This window comes from Lissotriton vulgaris, unplaced genomic scaffold, assembly GCF_964263255.1.
Source record: "Lissotriton vulgaris unplaced genomic scaffold, aLisVul1.2 SCAFFOLD_1285, whole genome shotgun sequence".
In the NCBI taxonomy this organism is placed as follows: Eukaryota; Metazoa; Chordata; class Amphibia; order Caudata; family Salamandridae; genus Lissotriton; species Lissotriton vulgaris.
In genome coordinates, this window is record NW_028248729.1 from 564362 (window position 1) to 583320 (window position 18959).

The window sequence follows — 18959 nt, forward strand, 5'->3', positions numbered from 1 at the left end:
TAAATTCTGTTACAGTACATTATTTAATCTAAAAGGTGGGTGGCAAAGCCATGACAGTTTTCTTTGTATTAAAATTGCGATACGCTTGCTGGATAAATTTAGCAAATTTGATATTTAAAACAGTGTTGTCCGTGGACAAAGCGGCAATGATGGCATGCCTACAGGTCCGAACCCCCAACCTGTTCCATTCTGACCTAAGCATACACCTGCGTTGAGAGTTGAAGGTAGGGCAGATGCAGACCACGTGCAAAATTGTTTCTGTCGCTAACCCGCATCCTCTACAGATTGTGTCCTCCTCCTTACGACGCCAAATGGGTAGATTTTGAAAAAAGCGCCAGGCCCCCATTCTTAGGGCTATAAAACTGCGCTTTAAATAGAGTGAAAATGTGGTGGAAAAATACATAGCAGGGGATAGCCGTTTATAGGAATTGACTACTGCCCAGGAATGGCTGCGTTTCGTGAGGAGAGCTTTGTCAATGGCGAGAGATGTCGATCTCACACATTTTTTGATTGCGTTTTTAAAGGCAGACTGACTGGGATTGAGGGCCCAGAGGTCAGCAGCTGACATTTGGTGGATGTAGTCCTTTAAAAGACAGCCAAATGATTCTCCTGGATTGCTCTAGTTAATTTCTTTCCAGACTAGGGATTCTAGTGTACCTGGTTCGGCCTGTCTTAATTTGTGGCAAAGCTTAAGGTATGTACCAAGATTAGAGGCTTCGTAATTAGTTAACCCCAACTCTAATCTGATCTTTGCAGGGGATGCTGAGCTTGGCAGATGGAGTACCTTTTTATAAATTTTAGTTGTATGTTTATTTAAAGCCGTGTTCATTTTACCTTTAAAGGTCTTTATACCATATGATAGTGTGGGGCCAATCTTTGCTCTTAAGACTTCCAGTAGAGGAGAAAGGGTTGGACCTGAAAGTTTCTTCGACAGCTTAGACAGTGATACCACAAGGGCCGTGGCTTTGGCTGCGATCACGTTACTCTGCTTTATAAAGTTGCCCCTGGAATCCAAATGAACGCCTAGGTATTTATATGATTGGGCAGTGTTAAGGCTTATTTTGTTAAGTGACCAGCCACCACCGCCGTTACGTTTCTTGCCAAACGGGACAATCAGGGTATTTTTCATATTGACTTCTAGTTGGTTAATAATCGTGTATTGCATCAGTGAGTCGAGAAGCCTTTGTAACCCTACCCTTGTGAGGCTAAACAAGGCCAGGTCATCGGCATATAAAAGATTACATAATGCTGTGCCTCCTACTTTGGGCGGGTGACTGTTTACTTTGTCTAGGGTACTTGACAAGTCTGCTATGAAAAGATTGAAGAGAAGGGGGGCCAGCACGCATCCCTGCTTGACGCCTCTTGAGGTCATGATTTTTCGCGAGAGATGCGTGCCCGACCCTAACTTCACTCGGACCCAAGTACTGGAGTGCAGTTGGATAATAGGGTTCAGGATTTTATCTGGAATTCCCCACTGCCTCAGTTTTTCCCAGAATGCCGCCCTGGGAACCCTGTCAAATGCAGCTTTGAAGTCGACAAAGCAGCAAAATGCTGTCCTGGATGTTGAAAGGGCTTTGTTGATGATGGTAGAGACTGCTAATAAATTTGTCATGGTTCCTGAGTTGGCAACAAACCCTGTTTGATTCAGTGGTATCAGGTTATGGTCCTTTACCCATTGCCCAAGGTCCTCCAGGATAAGCCCAGCGTAATGTTTCGCCTCTATGTCCAAAATGGCAATTAATCTGTAGTTGTTAGGGGCAGCGCGTGATCCAGATTTATAAATGGGGTGGATAATTGCACCCCGCCATGAGTCCGGAATTGTTGCTGTCCTCAGAGTGTAGTTGAAAGGTTTGATAGCACCATGGACCAGAAAGGAATGTCCGAATTAAACAACCTCTGTGGGAGGCCGTTCGGGCCTGGTGCTCCATCTTGTCTCCCTTTTGTCACTGCTTTGGTGACTCTTTCTTCGGTTAATACATATTCCGCGGCGGACCCTTGTGTTCGATCGAAGGGAGTACTCAATGATACACCAGCGCCAGTGCCATATGCACTGGCTGATCCAATAAGATCTAGGTGGTCTTGTACCTGGAAGTGGTCCATTAGGTATGTTGCCCATTCCGCTTCCTGAATGTTTGCTGAGCCAGAGTTTGTCAGGTTCAAATTGGTGCGGTTAACGAGAGCCCAGAATTTCCTGGAGTTTGTTTTCTTGCTCTCCCACACCAGTTCAACCCAATATTGGGTTTCCTGTGCCTTTTTCTCTTGGATAATTGCCCTCTTGAATGCTTTTTGAGCTTGATGGTATATAATAAGATAGGCGCTATTCCCCGAGGATTTTGAAAGTGTCCTTAGAGCGTTGTTTCACGTTCTCTTTAAAGACTTTGTGTCAGTGGAAACTGCGGACCCGGCTGATAGAGTGCGGCTTGAACCCTGCACTGTCGCTGGAGAGCAGCTGATCAGGTGAGAGCATAACAGCGACCATTTCACTGTCGGGGAGACATCTTGATCGAATCTGCCTTTGATAAAGTCCTTACTTACGTTAAGATATTCTGGCAGTTAATCTCACTCCATTTGAGACGCTTTAAATTTTCGGAATATATTCCCTTGTAGGTTACGGGCGCCGTTTTATGGGATTCTGTCTTTGTGTTAAGAGAGATAACCTGCGGCCTGTGGTCACTTTCAGACCGTGGATGGATGCAAAAACTGTCCAGATTGAATAATAGTTCTGAATTACAGATGGTGAAATCTAGGTAAGAGTTTTTGCTTCCATTTGACCAGGTCCAGTTTGGGGCAGAGTCACTGGTTGACCTGCCATTCATTACCAAGTAGCCTGCATTGTAGAATCTCATCACGGAGAGCTCACCCAGTTTATTGAGGGCTTGATTCGGAGGTTTAGTCTGAGTCATGGCCTCAATGATGTTTGTCAGGGCGGGCCCTTCCATGTCTGCTGCTTTCCCCTGGAATAAATTGGTATTGAAGTCCCCCGTGACGATGCAGTCCGAATTGGGGTGTTCTGTGGCAATGTCATTCATGATTTCATGAAGGTGGTCTTTTTTGGGACGGGTGCTGGGGTTAATATACACGTTTATGAGGAAGAGTGAACGCTCCTTCCTCCACGGATTAATTTTGACCCCAAGTAACCAGTTTTCTTTGAGTAAAAGTTGGTTGAATAAACCTTTTAAGTTATTAGAGATATATGTAGACAGACCGCCTTTAGAGTGACCGTAGTGGCTGTCCCTAAGTGCTGGCTTCCAAAATTCAATATAGCCTGCAATAGGGCGACCCTCTGTGGCCCAGGTTTCCTGTAGGGCAATTGCTGTATGTTTGCATAAGAAGGCCATGGTGTCATCATTGGAGGTTTTTTGGTGGAGCCTGCTGATGTTCCATGAGCACAGTGAGAAGAACAACCGCCCATGCCTGTTGTCTGTTTTTAACTGTAGTTCTGCTGCTGGGTTTGGTTTTCCGGGGGTTTATGTTTTTCTGCCTGCATCTCAGCCACGAACGGTCAATTTGAGTTTTTGGAGGACAGGATAGCTGGCAGCCACCCCCAACCTTGGCTTGGATCTACATTGTCACCATCTTTTTCGAAGGATTTGATTTGGACTTCTGGTCCTGACGCGTTTTTTAGAACGGAGTAAGGTCTCACGTGAACTATTGATTTAGTAGTGGCCGATTGTCTGGGTGAAGTCGATCTGGTTAGCAGGGAGATTGGATACCCTGGCGTGAAATATGGGTACACTCTGATTCCCCAGTTTCGCAAGATGGACTTATGTTCCAAAAAACCTCGTACCCAGCTGGCCGATTTAAAAGTCGCCACAGTGACCTCTGATGGTTGGTTACCTCTGGGGGGGAGGAATTCGATGGAATCTATGCTATCCGTAGACAGCCCTGCGAGCCCCGGGATGCCTTCCACGAGTTTTATCCGGTTCGATCTGTTAAGAATGTCGTGCCGACCCTTGGATTCATATTCAGGAGCCAATAGCATCTGATGGCGCGATGGATCGTTTTTGCTCCCGTCCGGTGCACTTAGAAGCAGGTTGTCAAGTTTGTCGGGTAACATGACTGTGTGTCTGTTGTGTCAATCTTTGAGGGGCCGTCTTCAACGGTGGGCTGTGGCTGGTCAAGGTTGTTGTATTGTTACAAATGGTTTTAGAGTAGTTTGATCTTAACGTTACATTGTCCTTTCCGGATGGGATTGGAGCCATCGGTAATTTAGGTTTTCCTGGTACCGTTTTGGGCCCAGTTGCACTTGTCTTATCTGGGCTCATCCTTATGTTTTCTGTGGATGCACTGGGCTCGTCCATTTCTAGGTCCGTAATTGGCTTGCTTTGGTCTTGGTAACTCCTTGCTGGTTGTTGGGTGGGTATTCCTAGGAATTCTCCGTTGTGATTTGGCGTGGGCGATAGTGCACTGGTTTTGGTGAGGGATTTTTTATTTTCTGCTTTTGCAAAAAGGGGGAAGAGTTTCTGGTGGACCACATTGGTGCTTGCCCTGAGTTTATTTCTAGTTTTACGCTGGCGTTCACGCTCTCTCTTACTGCATAATGGGGGAGCGCTGGGGGAACTTCCACTGTTGGAGTGGTCTGGGGCACTGGGCTGTCTTTTGACCCGGACACAAGTTGGTCTTGGCTGATTGTGGGCCCGGTTGAAGTCAATGGTGGACCGTTGTCGTCTGTCAACTTTGGTTGTAATTGACCACGGTGGCCCTGCCCGTTCGGCTCAGTTGGGCCAGCGGTTATTCCTGCTCTTGGCGCCGCCCCTTCGTTCATATTTGCGCTCTCCTTGACAAGGTCTTGGGTAAGGTGTTGCTGTTCTTGCTGTGGGGGGGAGGAAAGTATAGTGAGGACGTTTCCTCCCCTCATCAACTTGACTTCCCTTATGATGGTGGTCAAGCATTCTGGAAGCAGGGAGAGAGAGTCTATGATTGGGGAGCAGCAGCAAACTGATTGGGCAAGCTTCGCGGAGGCTTGCGCCCTTAAGATTAAATTGTTAAATTTGTCTAGTTTGCTGTCGATCCCAGACGTGAATAATGCCAAGGTGTTTAATAGGTCAACCTGCACCTCCAATTTTACCGAGTGGTAATTTAGTGCGTTAACAGTTTGTTGGAGGGTCTGGAGGAATTGCGGCCAGGCACTAGTTGCTGTATGATCTTCGGTGTTGGACTTTTCGTTTGAAATGTGCTTGGGTGAATGTTGAGTGGTCTTGAAAAAGAGAGACAAATCTGAGATGAGCTGATCATTCGAGTCGGGCGGTTCTAGCTGATTTTGCAGTGAGTCCTTTGTTAATCCAGGTGGCGAAAATATCATGTGCAAGGGGCTCAAGGCTGATGATTCAGTTGGAGTGGTTGTTGTTTGTGAAGCTGAGGGCGGCTGGCTGCTGTTGAGAGGCACAAGGTTGACTTGCCCGTGGATTTGCGCCATCGTTGTTTGCCGAGGCAAAACCACTGAGGGCTCCATTGGAGTCGCCAAGCAAGTTTGGGGAGACTGTGTTAGAACTGAGCAGGCCTTTGTTGTACACAAGGTGCCCTCCAACTGGGTTTGCGATAAGTGAGATGATCCTTTGTCCTCTGCTGGGGACACGAGAAACTTGCCCGATGGGGAATGGGTGTATTGAAATGTTTTGCTATTTGCGATAGAAGTTTCATCGTTTCGCCGCTTCCTCTGCAGATTATTGTGGGTAGATCCAAAGATGTAAACTTCTGATGATTCTGTTGCCTTTTTGGTTTTGAATGTCCAATGTTGTGGTGAGGCCAATTGGATCAACCCTGATTGAGCCAGGGTTATGGATGTAATTACCTCCGGAGATTGAGGGCGCGGTTGTGACAGTGCAACAGTCTTTGTTGGCGTTTTTCTAAATAGCCCCGCAGGCTTACGGATTTTTGAGATTTTGGTCTATAGTTGGCCTGGTTTAACGCATCGGCAACATCATATTGGTTGGTTTCCTTCGCTTTGATGGCGTTGTGTACTTCCTTACTTTTCCGGACCTCATGTTCCGAGGTATAGTTGAGCTCTTCTGAGTACTCCCAGAACCAAGGCTCGGCTAGGCTAAGCGGGGCTTGTGGTGGCTCGCAGTAGCTTTTTATTGCAGCGTGGTTTTGAAGTTTGGCCACCGTGCGTTGTAACTGTGCGACTATATAGCTATATATATATATATATATATATATATATATATATATATATATATATATATATATTTTAAGCCATTCATGCAGGGTGAATAAATCCCTTTTCGTGAAGCCCACGGAGTCAGTGCCTTTTTTCTGATCTGGACGAGTGAAGGTTTGGATTATATATATATATATATATATATATATATATATATATATATATACATATATATAGCAAGTGGCACCCCCCTGCTCACCTAATCCAACCTACCCTAGGCCCCCCCGACCCCCCAACCTTGACCCCACCAGCTATCACCACCTCGCCCCTCCGACTCAAACCAAGGGCCTAAGGTCAACTAGGGTTTTCGTGCTATACAGGCGCAATGTGGTCACAGAGCGCTAAGTGCAAGCACGTCGGAGGGGGGGCTGGGGTGGAGCCAGCAGGGCCTGGCCGAGATGGTCGAGACCTAGGCAGGCTCTGGGATAAGGAGCAAGGGGAGCAGCCCCAAAACTAGTGAGTTCTATCGGCAGGCCAGGTGACGGGCGAAGGGGCAGGGGATGGCTGAGGGCTGAGAGCACAGGAGTGGAGCCACCCGCCAAGAGCCCTAAGGGAGCACTGGGGGCTGCGAGGAGTAATCTGAGCAGAGAAAGGTCGGGAGAGAGGTCTAAGCGCGAGGGGCTCCGTGCTCCATGCAACTTGCGTGGTTCGGGGGAGGGGGGTAGGAGAAAAAGCCGCCCGGGAGCACCTACACACCAGAGCGCGTCAGCGATGGGAATGGCGATAATTTGCCTCCCAGACAGCCCCTGTACCCCTGTACCTCGCACCCCTCACGTGCGCTGGTTACGCACTGCTGCCTTACCGCGATTCGACCGATCGCCACCATCCGATCTCAGAAACTGCAAAACGTGCAGCTGCTCAACGACCTCGCAGTGCCCGGCTCCCTGCTCCGGGCTTTTTTGGCTCTCGAACGCCGCAGCTCACACACGCCGCGCACTCACTGCCTGCAGCCTCTCCACCCACCTGCGTCGCCACGCTTTGCCTGACGAGCAACAGTAATCACGCTAATGGAACGCGGCCAATCAGCACAGCACTCCGCTTCCTGGATACCTCCGGTAGGGGCTTACTACATCCTATTCCATGCAACTTGTAAATAGGGCTACACAGGGTATTTCCATTTCTCCCCCTAACTGTACGAAAAACACTCATCCAGGCTCTGGTGATATGACGCTTGAATTACTGTAAAGCTCTCCTGATTTCAGCAAGTGAGTCCTCCCTAAGTAGACTTCAGGCAGTCCAAAACAGCGCACTCGCCTGGTCTCAAACTCCCTTGCCAGAACAGCTTCTCTCTGTCTATTACAATGTTTGCACTGACTTCCAATACGCAAGCTGGTCAGTTTTAAGATATGCTGCATTGTGCACAAAGCACTAAACGGTAAAGGTCCTGGCTATCAAGCAGAAAAGCACATCAGCCACCTAGATCTCTACGCTCATGAGCCAAATCCTTGCTCCTTGTCCAGCAGCGTCTCAAAAAGTCCCGCTTAGGTGGGAAAGCATTTTTCCACTTGGCCCTCTATTATTGGAATCAGCTCCCTATTCATCTCCGGAAATGCCCAGAATACCTTCTATTTAGAAAGCTCCTTAAAATCGAGCTCTTTTGGGGGTGATTCGGTCACTTTATAAGCCAATAAATATAAATAAATAAATATGAGAACACACAGGGCTGAGTATATCGGTTTTGCTTGCTGGTCGCTGCTTGCAGCGGCGTAACGAAACTTGAGGGGGCCCCCCTGCAAGGTACGCACAGTACACCACTCTGGACTCAACCAGGAGCTCTCATGCCAGGGTACTGTGCTGAGGGGGACCCCTGGAGCTCAGGCCCGCCCACACCGAAGGGTCTGGGGGCGTTTGTTACCCCTGCTGCTTCTTCTTGAACATCCAATACTGTGCTATTGGTCTGTTCCCGGGCGCTGCTTGAAGATATCACCCTATTAGCTGCTTAATGTCTGTCTTTATAAGGTTCATGCAGAAAAAGATTACACGCAAAATTACACTCTATGATCTCTTCAAAATGTGTGCTCTGAAGATGCGTTTTGATGTTGCAAATATTCCAAACACTGTCCCCCTCATACTCTTCATACTTTAGAAAGACAACCCACAGTGTACTAGTGCTCATTGTTTTACCGTATGCATTTCAACACAGCTGAGCACATTTAACTTTCTGACAAAATCAATGTGTTGTCTTATATAGTGACCGAGCACATTTAATTGCCACTGAGTAGAAGCTTATAACTGTTGCTCGCTAGTAGTTCTCAATTGACTTCCCAAGGTGAAAATGAACAATGTTTGGATCTTGGAACATGTTGTGAATGAATCACGTTGTAACAACATGTATTACATCATGAGTATTCGAATGTAAAACATGTGTATGGGAGAAAGTGTAGCATAAAATCCTGCCTATATCTCTTCGAAGCCAGGAGCGTATTCAGTTGAACCCATAAGGTGTTATTAAAATGTTACAGATCACAATGACCAGGCACACTCAATTAAATGCTGTGGCTCTGTCAGTATTGTGGCAAATATCTTAATCTAGCTAGCGTCTTCATCTAAGTCTTAACGAAAGGTGAATACACTTAGATGGACCATCGTCTACACCACACTCTATTGATAGGAAGCCTGTGGTGAAGCATCCAGTACTTTGACTATTAAAAATTAAATTAGGATAACCGTCTATATAACATCGGTGTATCAGGCGAGGCATTGAAGTGGTTCGACTCCTTCCTGACCAATAGATCTTTTCAGATCTTTGATGGGGAAACAGTGTCAGCCAGCAAACCACTAAGTTGTGGAGTGCCGCAGGGCTCCTCCTTGAGCCCTGCGTTGTTCAACGTATACATGAAACCACTGGCTGGGGCCGTCGAACCCCACGGTATCAAAATCATATCGTATGCCGACGATACCCAGCTAGTGGTCTCGCTGGCACAAGAGAGCAACAGGCAAACTCCAGAAGGCCTGTTGAGATGTTTAGAGGACGTCAAGGAGTGGATGACTACCTCCTCCCTCAAACTAAACGGAGATAAAACTGAGCTCATGCTCCTGGGACCAACCTCACCAGTGCCTTTCACTTCCTTATGGCCCCCCTGTCTAGGTCCCCCTCCCACCCCTAAGGAAAGTGTAAAGAGCCTAGGAGTTTGGCTGGACAAAAATCTCTCTTTCTCCACCCAGGCCACCAAGTTGTACTCCACATGTTGTGGCTTACTCAGAATTCTGAGGAAAGTCCTCCCGCTTCTACCTTTAGAAGCCAAACAGGTGGCAGTGCAAGGCCTGATCCAGTCCCGTCTAGATTCGAACAACACCCTATATGTGGGGGCCCCCGAGATGACTCTTCGGAAGTTGCAGGTGGTACAGAACTGCACAGCCCGCACCCTGCTACAGATCCCACGCACCCAGTCAGCTAGACCCGGACTAAAAAGTTTACACTGGTTACCAGTAAGGCAGAGAGTGGCATTTAAGGCGCTCTGTATCGCCCATCGGGCCTTCTGGAAGACAGGCCCAGCAATCAATGACAAGCTAGTCATTCCGTATCACCCAAACAGAAACCTTCGCTCCACGGAGGCTTTCCTGGCGGTGGTACCCAGAGTAAGGAGAGCTAGGGCCGGAGGCAGGATGTTCTCCCTGAACACCTCGAAACTGTGGAATGCTCTTCCTCTACAACTCCGGTCCAACTCGAACCTGCTCTCATTCCGCAAACAGCTGAAAACCCTACTGTTTGCCAAACCCATTGAGTTCTAATCTCTTCTGCACCGCCCATCTCTGTCTACTTACCCAGCGCTTGGACGCCCTTGGGCAGCAATCGCGCTTAACAAATCCATATACAATACAATACAATACAATAAGTAGACCTCCTTTACCAAAATATCAAATGTTACAATGTGGTAACCTAGTCTTTATTGTGTTAAATTCCTGGCCTGAGAATCCCAATCTCTCTCTGATGGGTCTATTGAGTCTAATTGACCATGAATTTGCGTTTCAGACAGAAATCCTATGGATGTTTTGGCTAGGCATTGTTCTCTTGGAATTCTGTTCTCAATTTCCAGCTGTACAAAACATTTTTAACAGCAGTGGATTATCCTGCCTTTCCCGGAGCAACCAAATCTCTGTGTAGCTTGATGTCTTAAAGACTAGGAAGCTTGAACATCGGCTCTCTGAGTGATTGATTCTCAAATCCATCTTTACTTTAGGAAACGTCATTGTCCTGTATCCTCTGCTACTCTTTCCAGATGGGTTACGTGGTCCATGAAACAATCTGGAATGATAGAACCTGTTTCATGGGGTCATTCCTCTAGAGGTGCCATGGCTTCCTAAACATGTGCAATACCAGAACATTCTTCTTTTTTTTCTGTGTATATGTTTTTTCCTCAACAAGCAGTCAGCGTTCCAAACTATTTTGAATGGAATAGTACAATATGGCAGTTTTTCCTCATTCATGTTCCTCATCTCATCAACTCTTTCAAATACTTCAGCAACCAAGCTGGTAACACCATACAGTTTAAAGCAAGGGAGTGTTCCTTTAGATCTGGCCTAACAGTGCAGTTCTCTCAACCTTTTTTATTTTGTATTTTTGTTTATTGAAATGCTTGCAACAAGTATACATTCATTTTTCATTCATTCAAATAACTTTATTTCGAATCCACAAATGAGTCATAAAAGTATACACTGATATAAAATACATACACTGTCATAAAAATCCACAATACATATTTACCTATTTAGGTTTACAATACATTAAAAGTAACCTCAAATATTTTCCCACTCCGAGGTTGAGACAGTATCAGAGGAGTTCATATATAGTCATAGGAGTTCATGTTTAGTCTTTTGTTACATGTCCAGATGTTTCCCATATATATATAAAAGAACATAATACATTTTATGAGTCCTGCCATATGGGATATGGTATCGGAAGAGGAGGAAAACACGGGATTTTGGGGTAGAAATTGTGTAAGTTCCATGTGGATATTGGGCCGTCTCTTACTTGAGGCGGCCAGGTTTTCAAGTAAGGGACAATATTTCTGTCTCTAAATCTCACAAGCACCAAGTCCCCAGCAACATCTTTGGGAAGGGAACCCAACCAGGCCACCCTTCTAACACTCCTTATTGCTCCATATAAATTACAAGGCAGTGGCCTATTTTTTGACAGCCAAAATTTAGTTTTATTAGCTAAGTCGTGTTGACTTTCAATTTTTCCAAGTGGGAGGGCAGGTACACCCGCAAGGATGCACAGGTACGGGGCCGCTTCTGGTGGTAAGTGAATAGAATTATCTTTATTGTGGGCTACTCTCAGTGCGGTCAACTGGGGAAGAGAAACTTTAGCGGGGTATTTAGGTGTTTTTTGCCCTGCTACACTAGGGGCAGTGGGTAGAGTTTGACGCCTTTTATCCTGCACAAGTGGTTTAGGGCCTAGGTGAGTAGGAGGTGACTTAGGGCGATTAGGTGTGTCACTACGTTTGCCAGCCAACGGGTTTGACTTGATGGCTTTCTCTAATCTAGTGAGCCTATCCCCTAACATGGTCATTTTATCTAACAATGGAGCTATCATAGAGCTAACCAATTTCTCGATAAGGGGTAATATGTGCAAGAGGGGAGGAGATGATATGGCCTCTGGATACTCAACAATCGGTGGAATCATTAATGGTTTAACAGTGGAAGGGCTTGGGCACGTTTTCTGGGATTTGGAATTGTTTCCACCTCGATCATCCCCGTTATACTTCCTTTTCAGAGATGGAAACTGGGGGGGTTCACTACTTTTAGTGTTCGGGTGCAGGTTTAGATAGAAGATATGGGGGAATCTAGGGGTGTAGCCTTGTCTGGAAGGGGGCTATCGTTTTTGGGCGGAGGGGGAGTTTCCAATGCAGCATAGTTGGATTTACATAAAAAATGTAAGTCGTCGAGCAGGGAGGACATTTGGCTAATACCTGCAACGCCGATTGAATGGTCCCCCTTGGAGGTCATGGTAATAAAGGGATATAAAAAGACGATAAAATAGAAAGTCCGCCAATATGGAGACAGATAGTTTATAGGGGGTCTTTACCTTCTTTATAGTTGGCCTACAGAGCGACAGCCAAAGGGGGTGGCCCGTCCCGTCCTTATCCGGCCTTTGAGGGCCGTAGAGGGCCCGCCCTTTGCCCGGGCTTTGCCCCGGGCTGTGTCCCGCGGGCATCCCGCGTCGCGGGATTAGGAGCGAGATTTAAGGACTGCAGGCGGGGGGGGGCGGGAACGCCGAGGGAAGAGGCAGCAGCTGGGGGCAGAGAGCCTGCTGGTCCTCGCAGTCCCTCGGCGTCTGCAGCACTCCAGGTCCTTGCCCCTAAGCATGCCCCACACAGAGTCACGAGCGCTAACAAAGCGCTGGAAATCCCTTGTCGTCCTTCCCTGGGACCACAACACCGTGAGCGGGCCCCGCGGAGCGGGGGCCGCGATAAGTTTTTATGATGTCCAGGCGGGGGGGCGGGAACGCCGAGGGAAGAGGCAGCAGCTGGGGCAGAGAGCCTGCTGGTCCTCGCAGTCCCTCGGCGTCTGCAGCACTCCAGGTCCTTGCCCCTAAGTACGCCCCACACAGAGTCACAAGCGCTGGAAATCCCTCGTCGTCCTTCCCTGGGACCACAACACCGTGAGCGGCTCCCGCGGAGCGGGGGCCGCGATACGTTTTTATGATGTCCAGGCGGGGGGGCAGGAACGCCGAGGGAAGAGGCAGCATCTGGGGGACAGAGAACCTGCTGGTCCTCGCAGTCCCTCGGCGTCTGCAGCACTCCAGGTCCTTGCCCCTAAGCACTCCCCACACAGAGTCATGAGCGCTAACAAAGTGCTGGAAATCCCTCGTCGTCCTCCCCCCCCCCACACCTCTCCCGGCACTGAAATAGTTTTGCATCATACAATTGTCGGATCCAAAAGCCATGTGAACACACTTGAGCGATAGCACGTAAAAGGTAGTTCCAAGTACAATAAGTCCTGGCCAGACACATGAGGGAAGAGATCATGTAAATACGTAAGGCACGTTACACGTCAGGGTGGCTCAAAAAGGACAGTCAGTGGAGCCCAAAAGTCTTTGGGTCGTGAGGCCTCAAGCAGCTCTTCCACGTACGCCTCCAGTTGTTCCCTTCAATATATTAAGTCTCTGATCCATTTCTTCACAGTACGCGTGGATTTTACACCCCAGCATTGCGTCACAGCACGATTATCCACAGGGTCGAGACAGCGACTACCAGCCTGTTGAAGGGCTTAAGATACTTCATGCTACCCAGCAGGCATGTTTCCGGTACACACCGCATGCTCTCCATCACAACATCTGAAAGCACACTCGCAACCTTGACCCAGAACACAGCTATCCCATTGCACTGCCACGCCAGGTGTAAAAAGTCGGCGTCGGCCTGCCCACACCTTACACAATATGCTGTGTCCCGCAGGCCGAATCTGCGTAGTTGCAATGGAGTATAATATAACTGGTGCAAACATTTTAAATGAATGATGTGTAAATTATAGTTCGCCGTGTGGCGCCCAGTCAACTTGCAGCTAAATTTCCAGTGATCTATCGGTAACTCATACCCCAGCGTAGTGTTCCACTTAAGATATGAAGGGTGGTCCCCTGGCTCCCTCTCCCGCTGTGACGCATCATATAGCCTAGTGATCAGACCCTTGCTTTCTTTCCCAGCCTGCATCGCCTGCAGTGCTCGCAGTGTTTGTGGTTGAGTGGGACAGTTAGGGTAAACGGCCCTGACCGCCTGCCGCACTCTCACAAAGGGGAATCCCAGCATCAACCTGGAATCCCGACCCGCCTGTACATCTTGGAGTGAGCGGAACGGACCCCGTTCATATAGGTCACCCATTTGCATAACACCAACAGTCTCCAACGTGCGTAGAGCAGGTTGCTCCTGAGCTGCCGAAATGTCCGGCTGTGCAGCAATAGGGAGCTTTGGGGCATATAGCTAATCTAGCTTTGCCCTCTTGGTAAGCGTCAGCCAGGCCCAAGCAGTGCACGGTACCAGATAAATCTCTGTCCTCAGGACGTTGTTCTCTCCAGAGAGTGTTGCCGCCACTAACGCCATTGGGAGTGCCACGTCAGACTCAATTGCTGTATAAGGCAAGAACCGCTGCGGAAAGAACCAATAATGGGCAAACTCCGCCTGCACGCAAATATAATAAAAGCGCATATCGGATGCCTCAAATCCTCCCCGGTCAAATGGCTGCACCAGAACATTCCAACTACATCGTAGCTTCTTACCCCCCCCCCCCCCATACAAATGACAGTAGGGCCGATTACAGCGTCTTGAACAAAGAGATATTCAGCCGGATGGGGATATTCACTAACAAATATAACAATTTGGGTAATGTAGACATTTTTGTAACTGCAATACGAGCAGCAAGCGACAGCGGCAGCCGAGTACACTGCTCCGCCCTATCTGTGATCTGTGTTACAACACGTGCATAGTTCATGGAGATTAGCTGGTCAGGATCCCTATGGAGCCATATCCCTAAGTATTTCACCGGGTCCAAGTCAGAGGGAAGTTCAGCTCAACCTCACAAGTGCCAACTATCAGCTGGAACACCGTCGACTTTGCCCAGTTAATCCCTAACCCAGAGTAGCCCTCGAATTTAACGTACTCGTGGTTTAATTCTGGCAGGTAAGTCGCTGGCTCGCGAACATAAAGTAGCATGTTGTCAGCATAGCGAGACAACAAGGGGTCACTGCCGGAAACGCAAAGCATCTGAGGCATGCAACTGGCGCAATTTGCAAGCCAAGGGCGCTAACGCGAAAAGCATCGGCTACAGGGGCAAACCTGCTGCATGCCACTACCGATCGGGAAGGCCGAAGACACCCAGCCTTTGACATGCACTCTGGCCACGGGCGCAGTATACAGCACCCTAATCCATTGAAGGAAGAACGGTGGAAGGCCCATCCTTGTTAAAACAGTGAACATATAGTCCCACTGAAAGAAATCAAATGCTTTCGCTGCATCCAGCAGCACCACCACCGCTTAGAAGTCAGGGTCAAAGTAATGTACGGTAGCGAAAACCGTGCACAAACTGTGTATAACAGAATATTCTGAGAACAGCTAATCCGTTTCGGCTTCCACTTTCAAAACTTTCCATTGCCAACAAATTGTGTGGACAGTCTCCAGTCTGGCAAGAAAATCCAGATTTTCCTAGTTTTAAAAATGTCAATTCATCCAAACAATAACTTTGCTCCCACACAAGGCGACACACGTCTGCTACCAGCTCCAAGATATACCTTTCAAGGTCTGACAGTGAATGAGAAAAAAAAATATGTAAATGATTCGACATTTTGGTACTCTAGTTTTACATATTTTCATCATGCTGGTTTATCCCATTTATGTCTCAGGATGATTGAAAGCCCGCCAATGTAGAGTAAACGTCAGTTGTTAACACTATATGTACCTCATGAATTGACCATAGAATTAGAGAGTTCTTCGCCCCAGGTTACCTCAAGAGCTCCTGCCAGACAGCTGCAGCATCCATTCATATCCTGAGAGCCACTCCAGAGCGGAGCAGAGCTAAGCTCAGCTGATGTTTGTTTTCTTTCCAACTTAAGTCTCGTAGTCACAGCTTCTCCAATGTGCACAGGTATGCAGTGCGCCGAATCCCAAGATACTCTAGAGGCACGTTAGCTACTCCAAACTCTTGTAGTGTAGCACATAGAAGTAGTCTTACAGTTGCTAAGCTCATACGAACATTCCATTCTTGTTACAAATGCTCATATTATTTTTGCTGCTAGTAACATACATTAGTGCTGTACTACTTAGATTCTATGTGGTTATTATTACTCATGTACTAAGCAACTAGGTGGTTGAAATAAATACTTTCAAACATATTTAGGGCATCATTAGGATGGCAGGAGGACTTTGTCCGCCTGCCATCCTGATGGAAAATGGGACCACCCACCATATGTGCGGGGTATCGTGACGATTTTAGTATCAGTGGACCGCAAATGACGAGTGCGGCATGTACGAGTGTTTTCGTCATAATCGATCAATGGAAACATTGTGTATTCATGGATTTCGTTCGAACCTTCGGGTTCCATTTTGTATGCGGCAGCCATTTTGTGGTTGCCCTCACATAGGCTGATGACTATGGCCGAACGAGTTCTTGGGACACGTACACCTTTAGCTGACTTCTGTGTGACCTGAGCAAGCTGACTCCATTGCCTGAGGCTAAACTTGTTAGGCCAGTTCCTTGTTCGGCAGCTGGTCAAGATAGAGATCAAAGAGCAGGACATTGTTGAGTTTATGGTACACGCACACACCCTTCTATCTTGCTTCTCATCTGTTTCTGTTCCCTCTTTTATGGTCCTTTTATTATGGGTTTCGTCCGGCCTGTCCGAGCAGGAATGTTGGATTTTGCCTCGTAATTTCTGGTGGGCTGGACAACTGAAAGTGGGCTTGCCGTCATGTGATATGTTTGAAATGTCATTATGTGATTGGCCAGTTTGTATGTAATTGATGCTAGCCAGGAATGTGATTTTTAGCATAAAAGACGATGTCTCGCTCTATGAAGGTGTGCAGTCTCTAGCGAACCACCCGTGTTGTGCTTCGTAGATCTCTGTTCCTGGTTGCAGCCAATAAATTTGATCTGTGACGTCACCAAGAAGTATCCCGTGTCTCTGTTTGCCAAGACAGGGGAATCCGAAGACATCGGACGTTTCACCTGGCGCCGCTGGGTTCTAAAACCCGGTTCTTCAGTTGGCGCCCAACGTGGGGCGACTTCAGCGGTACCGGTCTAAGCCTGAAGATCGTGAGGAGCTTCGTGTGAAAATTCTGGAGGAAGGCCTACCACTTCATCGACCCCTGTATGTCGTTGTGGTCCGAAAGTCTTTGATGCGAGGTTCCCCGCTTTCCGACGGCTACGAAGGACTGCTGCCCTGACTGTCGCCCTGTCTTAATAATAATAAAGACATTTGTAGAGCGCATGGAAAAAAGTACGCCATCTCGGTGTGTCCCCGCGCTAAAAGAGAGGCGAAAACTCATTAAGGGGGAGAGGACAGTACGAGGCATGGGGCATTAAGTCGGCTATAAGGAGAACAGATGAGTTTTAGGTTGCCGTCAGAAAATGGTTTCTGAAGGCTCCAGGCGGAGGTGGATGGGACGTTTATTCCATGCTGTGGCAGCCGCCACTCTTAAGGACCGACCTCCCATTTTTTCTCTCCTGTAGCGGTGGGTCATAAGCGTGCCCATACCGCTAGATCTAAGTGATCTGCGTGGTTCATACCAGGTAACCAGACCTGTCAGATAGCTGGGGGCTTTATGCCAGATGATCTGATGACATATTAGGAGTGCTTTGTACTTTATTCTTTTTTTCACTGGGAGCCAGTGGAGGGCATCCAGGGTGGCTTTAGAGTTGGCTCTTCGTGGGAGTCTAAGCAGAAGGCGGGCTGCAGCATTTTGCAATATCTGGAGTCGTCCAATGCATTTACTAGAAGCTCCCAGGAAAAGGACATTCCCATAATCGAGGCGTGACGTTATCAGTCCCTGGGTCATAGTACGCCGGGCCTCCAAAGGAAGGAGATCTAGGGTTTTGTTGAGAGTCTTTAGGACTCCAAAGCACTTGCCTACTAGACGGTTGATCACCACCAACCACCAAGACTTCTGTCTTGGATCCGTTCAATTTAAGGCAGTGCGTATCCATCCAAGTGGCCAGTGCTTGCATACAGGCTCTGAAGTTATTGGTTTCAGCAGCAGGCGTTTGGGTGAGGGTGAGTAAGAGTTGTGTATCGTTGGCGTAGGATACAATCTCTACGCCGAACGATTGAACTAACTCGGCCAGAGGGGCCATATATAAGTTAAAAAGGGTAGGACTTAAGGCAGAGCCCTGTGGCACCCCCTGTTCCAATACCCACTCTTCAGACTGAAATGAGCCACGTTAAACCTGAAAGCTTCTGCCTGTCAGAAACTATATAAGCCAACCGAGTGCTCTATCAGTCACACCTCCTCTGTTCAGACACTGTAGCAAGGTGATATGTGCTACAGTGTCGAACGCTGCGCTAAGGTCTAGCATGCCATGGTTAGGCCTGCGTCGGCTCCTTGACGTAGAGTTTCGGTGGCTCTTAATAGGGCCGTCTCAGTAGAGAAGCCTCTTCGGAAACCCGATTGTGAGGGGTGTAGGAGATTATTCTTCCCTGCAAATGCCATCAATTGCACATTTGCAATTTTCTCTGCAATTTTAGCGGTATAGGGTAGCAGAGAAATAGGTCGTAGGTTCTCCAGGACATCATGGCTAACATTGGGTTTTTTCCTAATAGGTAGTACAATTGCCTTTTACCAGTTTCTTGGCAGGGTCTGGGAGTCAAAGGATTTTGCAAGGACATGGCGGATATATGGTTCTAAAGTAGCTATACTTGCGCCCAGAACCCTTGGAGGAGCGGGGTCACGAGGAGAGCCCGATTTTATGCTAGTACAGATGGTTGCAAGTTCTTTACTGGGTGGTACGGTAAAGCATTCTAACCTCGGTTTTGAATTTACCAACTCTAGTTCCTTCAGTTCAGTGAAGGTTTCTCCAGCCACAGGATGTGTGGAGAAAGAGCTGTATATTTTCTTAACCTTGTTGGCAAAATATTCTGCCACCTTGTTACATTCCATGACGGAATCAGCTTCCGGAGAATTGGAGAGTGAGACGACTGAGATTTCTTTATAGATTTTGAAGAGTTCTCAAGATGAGCAGTCTGCCTCGCTAATTCTGTTTCCATAGAAGGTTGCTTTAGCAGCTCTGACCTGTTTTTGATAGCTTCTCTGGGCTGTTCTGTATTGAAGTTTAGTGCAATCATTCTTATCCTTGCGCCAAAGTCTTTCTAGCTTTT